The sequence below is a fragment of the Desmodus rotundus genome, chromosome 2 (genome assembly GCF_022682495.2).
Source record: "Desmodus rotundus isolate HL8 chromosome 2, HLdesRot8A.1, whole genome shotgun sequence".
Taxonomy (NCBI): Eukaryota; Metazoa; Chordata; class Mammalia; order Chiroptera; family Phyllostomidae; genus Desmodus; species Desmodus rotundus.
In genome coordinates, this window is record NC_071388.1 from 155,852,877 (window position 1) to 155,862,773 (window position 9,897).

At 41.2% G+C, this 9,897-nt stretch overlaps 1 pseudogene; it reads left to right on the plus strand.

Moving 5' to 3' along the window:
- LOC112322234 (protein FAM118B-like) lies at nt 1-1,009 on the plus strand (annotated as a pseudogene).
- Nucleotides 1,010-9,897: the final 8,888 nt, after the last annotated feature.

A 9,897-nucleotide genomic window follows, 5' to 3' on the forward strand; every position in this document is an offset into this window, starting at 1 on the left:
ATGGACCTGGAAACTCAATGGCTTCTACAGATCTACACCATTTGGGGATTCTTCTGTGATGCACCCCCAATCAAAAGGGTGCTGCACCCAAGCCTAACAAGTAAGAAACCTGGGGTACTTGTGCTGGTGATTGGAATAGGCATTAGTGGTATGGTTACACCTCAGGTTCCAACCCCAAGATCCCAGAAGGCATTGATTCTGCACTTCTAACATGTGAGGACCGCGACAATTTTCAGAGATGTCTCTGTCAGCCCAAGAATCCCATTCATGTTGCCTAGGACCTTTTTCAGAAACTCTCTACTCATATCAGTACTGTTGAAGCCATATGGTTCAAGGACCATATATATGCAGCATCCCATGGCTTTGTGTCAAAGATGGAAGACTCTGGAAAAGAGGTATTTCAGTCAGTTCTCCACCTGATGGAAATGGAGCCTTGGTATTGACTAAAAGTCTCAATACTCTCCAGGAAGTGTATTCAGCAGATTAGGGAAAACAGCTTGAATCCCTTGACTTGACTGATGAAGAGAAGGTCCTAGAATGGACGTAAGAGAAGCGGAAGCTGAGCGTGTCGCACATCCATGAGGTCTACACCAACGCTTGCAGCGTGTCCTTCATCCAGCTGGGTGTCAGAATATGCCCTGGAATTCTGAAGCTCTGAGAGAGATTCAGAAATTCTGTGAAAACAAGTCATTTCTTTTCCTGGGTTGTGGCTGGACTGTGGATGACCCCACTTCCCAAGCCCTTGTGCAGAGGCCGTCAAGCAGAAATCTGACATTCCACACTGGGTCGGAAAGGAGATGCAGATGAGTTCAAGAACCCTCAAAAAGACATGGAGGACAGAGGGATTTATGTTGTCTCTTATGGAAATGAATATGCTGATCTTCCAGAATATTTCCAGTGACTCGCCTGTGAGGTGTTCCAGGAAGGGTGGAGCAGACCGCAGTGCACGAGGGCGCTACAGAACTCACCACCCTTAGACCTGGGTGTAAGGCGCTACCATGGGCAGTGATTACTTTGTGCCAGCTGGTGCTTGCTGTTCTATTGTTTGTTTTTCTTTTTTTTTTTTTTCCCTTGGTCTTACACGGCCTGCTCAGTTTGGAAACAGCCAGGTGACAACAGGCCCTGGATGCAGCTCCCAGCCACCCCTGGGCTGGCCACACTGCTGGTGTCCTCGCAGCAGGTCAGCGTCATATCCGCTGAGTGAGGCTGCCGCTCCACATGAAGGACATGGGGTGTACATGCCATGGACTTGCCGTGGCCCGTGTTTCGGTTTTGTTCTTAATACTTGAGTTTGCAATCAAGCTCAATGGCTGTTTTGTTTTTTAAGCTTGAAGCTCTCATTTTCTAGGTCTTTTACAGTTTATAGTACTTTACATATATGAGTTGTATTAAAAGCTTGTTCATTTAAAAAAAAAAAAAAAAGAAAGAAAGAAATGACAGCCACAGGCAAAGCTCTCTGCCCTCCTCCTATTGCCTAAAAGTAGGGTGTAAATTTCCATTTATGAAGGAAATTTCCATTGGTAAAGGTGCCCCCCGAACAGCAGGAAGATGAGAATGAGTTTTATCACCAGAGACGGCAGTGAGATAAATCTGCATAAACAATCCATATCTCCCATTAGTTTCCCCCATATATTTCCTAGTCACCTTCCCATAATTCATCCTGCCTGGGAGCCCAAACCTCCTCTTCCTTTGTCTAGTCGCTTCTCCACAATTTATCACCCTTTTTAAAAATGGTCTATAGGCCCCCAATTCTAATCACCCTTTGAATTATTCATCATCGAATACTCCCTTGTGTATGTGCATTGCATCAACAAATAAACCTTTTCTCCTCTTGCTAATGTCTTTTGTTGGTTGAACTTGCAGGCCTCCAGTCATGAAACTTGAGATCTTAGAGGAATAGTGTTTTCACCCTCTGCAATCCGGGGAACATCTAACAGAAGGTGTGTAGATAGGGGCCAAGGCCTTCAAGAAAGAAAGTGTCAGATTCAAATTGTGCCTCCAACATTTTTTTTTTTCTCTGACTTTGGTCTTCACTCTCTAAGTCTCAATTTCCTCCTTCACAAAATTAGCCTCATAATAACTTATAAGTTGTTACAACATAATTTATATGTAAAGAGCTTAGTGAATGGCTGATATACAGTAAATGTTCAATAAGATGAAAACCCTCATCAGTGTCATTATTCTTCTCTGCCAAGGTGTGTAGTGAAATATACAGGAGAAAGATATGTAATACTGGCAACCATGACCCGTGCAGAGTATAAGCTGCCTGAGGGCAGGGATTTTTGCTCCTTTGGTTCACTGCTGCATCCCACTGCCTGGAATAACATTTGGCACAGAATATACTCCGTCAATATTTGCTCAATGAATGTAACACTTTTTAAATGTATAAGAACATGCTTTCAAGCATCAGAATGAATCAGCAATGTCAAGGGTGGATGAGATGAGAGAAAAGTGGAGACGAAGAGACCTATTTGGAAGCCAGTGCGGTAGTCAAGTCAGAGAAATGTGAATGTGAATAAAGCCGTGATACTGAGGATTGTGGTGAGGGGTAGATTTAAGAGTTATTTAAAGAACAGAGAAATGGAACTTGATGACAGATGAGATTCCTTTAACAGTCAAATCGGGCCCTGGCCAGGTAGCTCAGTTGGTTAGAGCATCATCCCAATACACCAAGGTTGCAGGTTTGATACCCAGTCAGGGCACATACAAGAATCAACCAATGAATGCATAAATAAGTGGGACACGAAATCCATGTTTCTCTCTGTCTCTGTCTTTCCCTCTCTTTCTCTCTCTCTTCCTGCCCCTTCCTCTCTCTCTCTAAAATCAATTTAAAAAAGAATTCCTTTAAAAATAAATGAATAAATAAATGTCAAATTACCCCAGTGCATTAAAAAGGAGATATACACAAGTGCAACTCATAAAATATTTTATAAATCCATCTACTGAAGAACAGGAGGCTCTCTTGATTGGCAGATGGTCTTTCTCCCATGGCTAACCTATAATTTATTCTAAAGTCACTGTCCTTACATGGTGGGAAGACCAGGTCTAAAGAAAATCTGTCATGATGTTTTCCACTTCCAGCTCTCTCTTACTGACTGTTTTAGTAATTATGTTTTGGGGGAAAGTTGTTTAAAGAGCTGAATTTGATTTAAACAATTGCTTCCAAAGACAAGAAGACAATGTAAGGTTGGTTTGTTTGTTTGTTTTTGAGTTAGGGTGATGGCCCAGCATAGTAGAAAAGGTATGGGTGCACATCAGTAATAGCTGGATTTAGATATTTGCTCTGTACTTACTAGGTGGCAGTTTAAGCCCTCTGAGCCTCTGTTTCCTTACTGTAGGGACCGTCATCCCAGCACAATTGGACTGCCATAAGGATGAAGTGAGCTGCTGCGTGCAGGACGCCTGACCCACCGCATGCACTGTGGGTGGTACAGTGGTGGCTCCAGAATTTATGACTGGGAGGGACTCACGGGTGGTGGTCTCAGGGGACGGTGGGCATTATAGGGTAAATTGTATCCACCCAAAAGATTTATTGAGTCCTAAACTCTGATACTTGTGAATGAGAACTTATTTGCAAGTAGAGTCTTGGGAAATGCAATTGAGTTAAGATTAGGTCATACTGGACGAAGCTGGACTGTATTTTATTACTGGTATTCTTATAAGGAAAAAAAATTTGGATCCGTAGACACTGATACACGCAGGGAGAATGCCATGTGACTGCAAGGGAAGCAGAGATTGGAGTGATGTGTCTACAAGGCAATGAATGCCAAAGGTTGCTGGCAGCAACCAGATGCTGGGAGAGAGGCATGGAACAGATTCTCCCTCAGAGCCTCCAGTAGGTACCACCGCTGCCAACACCTTGATCTTGGACTTCTAGCCTCCAGACTGTGAGAGAATTAGTTTCCACTGTTGTAAGCCATGCAGCCCGTGGACTTTGCTACAGCAGCCCTAGGGAACTAATGCAGTGGGATTACAGGATTTGTTCTTTGGCCGACTGCGTTGTATTTAGACCGACGTTAGCAAAGAGCACTAGTGGAAATTAGCCACTGTTCTGGAACCACCGCTCTACCAAAGCCCTGAACCTGACACTACAACTTGTTGTTAATGTTCTTTTAAATTTTACAAAACACAGCAGAGTAAATATGTGAATGAATTATTGGCAGAGATAGCAAACGTCCGTCTGAAAAATGTATTTTAGAGTATATGAACCTCTCCAACTTTGAAGCCCGCCTCGTCTTACACTTAGCAACTGACAGAGGGGGCATGGGCTTTTCATTGACACAGCTGATGCCACCGAGTTTCCGAAGTCCAGAGCCGGTGTGATTTGATTTTACCAGGTTTAACACAATTTAGTGTCAAGGTGTCATTAGTGCCTATTTCCCAACCATAAATGAAAAGAGCGGCTGAAGTCTATTTTAAGCTGAATGGGTACAAAGACTCTGTATCTTAAATCCATGGCATGTGATTTAAGGAGTTAAACTTATATGAATCATAACTTCTAGACATGTGTTTTTATTTATTCCCATATCTTGACATTGACTTTCTATTGCATTTAATATTACAGACGAAATTGCTCTGGTGATAGTTAATGCCTCTTCGTTAATCTCAGAGGATTCTGGCCATGATTTGACTCCTGGTGAGAGCGTTCTCACTACAAGCCCTACTTTCTCTCCCCATACTGGAAGACCTCTGTATTCAGCAAGGCTTGTCCTTTGCTGGAACATCCAAAGGCACTATCGTAAATCTGAGCGGCATACATATTTCACTTATGATGTAATCTGTCTAAAACCTGATAGTCCTGTCCCAGGTAGAAAATTAGAAGCCATTCAGTTCCTCAGTCCTGTCTCTGTTGAACAGCCACCAATACGAATCCCACTCGGTACACAAAATAGCCCTTGCTGAAAATATGGTGTTCAGCCCTTTCACCTTCAGATTTTTCCAAACACCAAGAATGTCTCAAAGCTTCTTTCTTCCCCTCTATTAAAAAGCCCTTCCACCAAGCCTGAACACTCTTCCACGTCTGCCTTTCGGGCCTCCCTGCCAGACCCAGATCTTTATCGGGAGAGGCCTGCAGGGTTACATGCACTCTGAAAAACCAAGGAGGGCCGGAGGCGCTCTGGCTTGTAAGAAGGAGTATGTAATAAAACACTTATAATTCAACTTATTAATATTCCTTCACTCAGTAAATCTATTTTAGGGACTAAAATTTGCATGGCACTTTGCCAAATGCTGTAGGAAAATAAAAGACAGACTATGTCCAATCTTCAAACACCCCAGCTGCCCCCCAAAAGTTACCAAAGCTTGTGAACAACACTTAAAATAGGGAGAATAGCCAAAACCAGAGGTCACAGAAATAAATTACTAGGATTGGTTCGTTTGCTGACCAAAATAAATAACTTGTTTTACTATTGACTGGCAAAATCTAAAACAAAACAAAACAAAAAACACATGCCTTTCTGCTGCTAAAGTCAGGAATCCTAAGCAAAATGACAGAAATTGGCAAGAAAATTCAAATGAAGACTGGACAAAAGAGGGTCCAGAGCTGGAGAGGTGGATGTCAGAGGCAGCTAGGGACACACTGAGAGGGAAATGCCTGTGATGGTAAGCAGTTCAGGAGAGCACAGCAGAAATGGCCTTGAAGAAAGGAAAGAATTAAAATGGAAGGAAGTTCAGAGTCAGGGACCAAACCCGCATCGAAGGAGACGCAGTCCAGGTGCCAGCACATATGCCCCCACAGCGGGAGCCACACGGAGCAGCGCCGGCCGCGGCGCACTGCCACGCCAGAAAGCTGGCCTAGTGCTGCCAGATCTTCTGGTTGTTTCGAGAGAAGCCAAGAAATCTGATTTTATGTGAAATTTTTCAGTTTTTAAAGATTGGCCCAACCTTATACAATACTGCACAGAATCGCAGACCATATACATAATGTTTAACAACAAGAAAACACTAAGCACAGTCTTTGAATAAATACATATTTAGTAACACATGGGTCAGAATGATAAACTCCAAATTCATGGTAGTCGTTACCCCTGGAGAGGAGAGGCATGGGAAAGATACTCAAAGGGCTTCTATGGCACCTGTAATGTTTTATTACTTTAATAAAAATCTGTATTAAATATACCAAAATAATACTTGGTAGACTGGTTGGTAGGTTCCTAAGTTCTTATTACCTCACTGTTCCTACTGTTCTGTATGCTTGAAACGTTTCACGATTCTGGAACAGTAATACTGTGTAGGCCAAACCTCCGTGGTCCCCACCAGGCCAGTGCAGCACCATTTCGCAGCCTTTGCACAGCGTGTTTCAAAGGGCACAGAGCCCACGCTCAGGTTAGAGCAGGGAGAGCAGCATCCAAAGCAAAGCACAGGTGATCCAAGGGTTTTTCAGCCTGGCTGGGCATCGGAAGCACCTGTGCAGCTTGTTAAACTCCCTCATGCCTGGGCATCACCTATGTTGTAGTAAAACCATAACCTACAAATAGAAACTGGGCGTCTAGATTATTCTGATGTGCAGCCTGAGTCAAAAATAACTGAGACCATGCTGAGATCATCACTGTGACACAGGAAAGCCACAACTAGAAAAGCACCCAGGTCAAGGAGCTCCCAGGGAGGTGACAACCTGCAAACACTCAATGGTCACTGGTGGCTTTCCTGAATGAGTCATAACAAATGACAATGAAGACAAAATACCCATTAAAAAGGACTCAGTCTTTTTGAAAAAAGAAAACTGAAATACCCGTTGAAATAGTAACTATTTTTTAAAAACAATTTCATCAAAAAGAGTTAGAATAAAATACTATGTATTGAATTATTTTTACAGAACTAACTGTGTGCCTACCATGGGCCAGCTTTCTGCACAGCACTGTGGAGTGATGGAAAGATGGAGGGACACACCCCTGCTGTTGGAGGAGTTTAATGGCTAATAGGGACAGACGTGTAGATAAATACTTTGTTCCTCAGGGATAGGGAGATAAACTGGTCATGTGAGTAAGATTATAGTTTTGCCTCAAAGACTCTAAAACTAGAACATTCAAATTATTGGGCCGAAGGGTCCAGTTTTAACCTTTCTCTGGTGGCTAGGGTTTGGCGGAGAGACCCCTGAAGCTGGAAGAGAAGAGTACATGAAGGGGAAGGGCAATGAAAGCAATTGAAACTTCAGACGTTGTTAATATATGAAAGGTTCAAAAATGACCAGTCTTGAAAGAATGCTCATACCATACATTAATCATGTTTACACACAAAAGTAAGCTCTTTCCTTCATATTTACAGATTTTTTTCTTTGGTACAAAGGGAGCACTGTGTGACTTTCTCTTTCAGAACCCCACATGTGAATGAATCATGAGGGAATAAGTGGAATTTGAACCCTCATAACTAAGATAACGTTGGACCTCAATCTGTTGCTTTAGGATAAGTTTCAGGAACACCTACAAAGCAAAGCATTTCCTTTTACAACAGTAACAACAGCTACGGCTCGTGGAGACACTGCGGGGAGCATTTTACCTGCGTTGTCAACCATCTTCATCTAACCTGGTGATGGGGGTCACATTTTCACACAGGGAGTAACTGAAGGCCACGACGGTTACAAACATAAACCAAACTCCAATCACAATTCATCTGTAGGAGAGCCAACACCCAAATTTGCTCTGTTCAACCCTACAGCCTGAAAATTACACTGTACTATATTCCTCTATCTCTTGACAAAGGTATATTTGCTATCATAACATTAAAACTTTTAAACAAATTTGTATTATATCAGGTTAAAATGTAATATTAATTGAAACTGACTACTGATGTGCTGAGCAGCTTAGTGATACTTACTTAAAAGCAGAAGGTAAGTCTATGGCCGTACCACCCTGAATGCGCCCTCTCTCGACTGGTCCCATCACACCAGAAGGTAAAGCGGTACAGATAGCCAGGAAACGCTCACCACAAAGGGAACCCAGTGTTCACTGGTAAAGCGCCTATTCTGGGCAATTTTGAGTTTGGAGACAGATATTCCATACATACCTCTATTCCTCCATCCAAATATTATTCATATTAGTTTCCAAACTATCTTTATGCACTCTTGACAACACTGTGAACAATGGCCATTATTATAATTCTGTGTTTTAAAAATGCTAAAGGAATTCTTAGTTTGAATTATCAGTATAAATAATTTATTAGTTTAGTTGCTAAATCAAGTAAAGTCTATATAACAGTATTTCATGGTTCATTAACTGAATGGAGTAGTTAATTCAGTCAAGTAGTGAATAATCTTCAAATCGATTGACCCTCAGATACAAAGGACAGTGGTGTATATATAAGCAATTCAAGAGACAAGAAAAAGCGAGGTAATGTTGAAGAGCTTTGAAACATTTTAATAAATAACCCAGTATTGTTTTTCATTTTATTTAGTTTAAATCTTTAAAAATTACACTAAAACATAAAAGAAAAACTTGGAAAAAATAAAAATTATGATTTCTGGTGTTATTTTCAAGTCATTTAATGCACATAATATATGAATGTTGAGAATCACAGCAGCCTTACCATTCTGCATTCCTGTGGCTGGGCCGTCACAGGTTGGTCCCTGCCTCAACCAGCTGTGTGCTGGTTATTATTTTATCCTCTCTCATGAAAATGTGTGGCTCATTTGTAATTTCCATAGACATTATATGGGTCTAATTCAGCAGGTGAGATAGTCGAAATACTAAAAGAAAGATCTTACGGAGGTAATATTATGTCAAAACTTTTTTTTATTGGCACAATAGCAAGAATGTTTACTGTGAAGTGGAAAGCAGCGGTCCAGTACAAAGAGTTCCTACGTCTATTGACGGAATCAGAGACATGTTCTTTCAAATAAGCAATTAACTATGGCAATAGTGGCTGATTACAAGTGTAGATTACAAAAGCGTTTCATTTAAAAAATTATTTTCCTTTTGAATACATATTGCATGTGCAAGTTATAAAAATTTAAAGGTAGAGAGAGGATAGAGTGAAAAACAAATCTCCCTCCTGCCCTTATCTTCCACCCACGTTGTTCTCTTACCTAGAATCCACTAGGAAATCCTAGAATCCACTAGGGTTGCCCTGCCCCTGCTCCTTCAAGAGATACTTAGCCATTTGCAACTATATCCACACATTGTTTCCATGCTAATGATAACATACACACTGATCCAGGGCCCCAATTTTTTCACTTAATAAATGTCTTGGAAAGGACATCATGGAGTATTAACTTTTCTTTCTTTTTAACCTAATTCTTATGCTGGCCGTGTTTCTTTTTTTTTTTTTAATTGTAGTATAATTTGCATTTACTAAGATGCACAGATACAATCTGACACATTTTGAGAATTGAATACATGGTATAACCACCTCCCAAAGCAAGATGTTAAATATTCAATAATTATTCTTCCTAAGAGCTAATAAATAGTCCATTGCATAGATGTGACACAATCAATTTAACCAGGCCTTTACTGACGGACTATTTTGCTGTTATAAACACAGTCACAGTGAATAATGTGTACACACATGATATCACCTGTGTCCACACATACCTGCGGGAATGTTCCTGCAAGTAGAATTGCTGGATCAAAGGGTATGTGCATTTTTAACTTAGAAGGATATTGGCGAATTACTTACCATAGGGGTTATACCAATTTACACTCCTGTTACCAGTTGTGAAGGCTTCTTTTGCACTATACTGTGATTACTAAACTTCTTGATCTTTGTTCATCAATTAGGTGAAAAAAGTGTAACTGTAGCCTTAACTTTGTTTCTCTTATTTGGAGGAATGCTGAACATCTTTTTTCTGTATTGAAAAGCCAGGAAACCATTTCATGGCTTTTCATAAGAAAATTTGAGCAAAAGCAACGGCGGTCTGAAGACTCTGCCATGCCTTTGGGGTGGTGACCAGACGCACAGAAGACT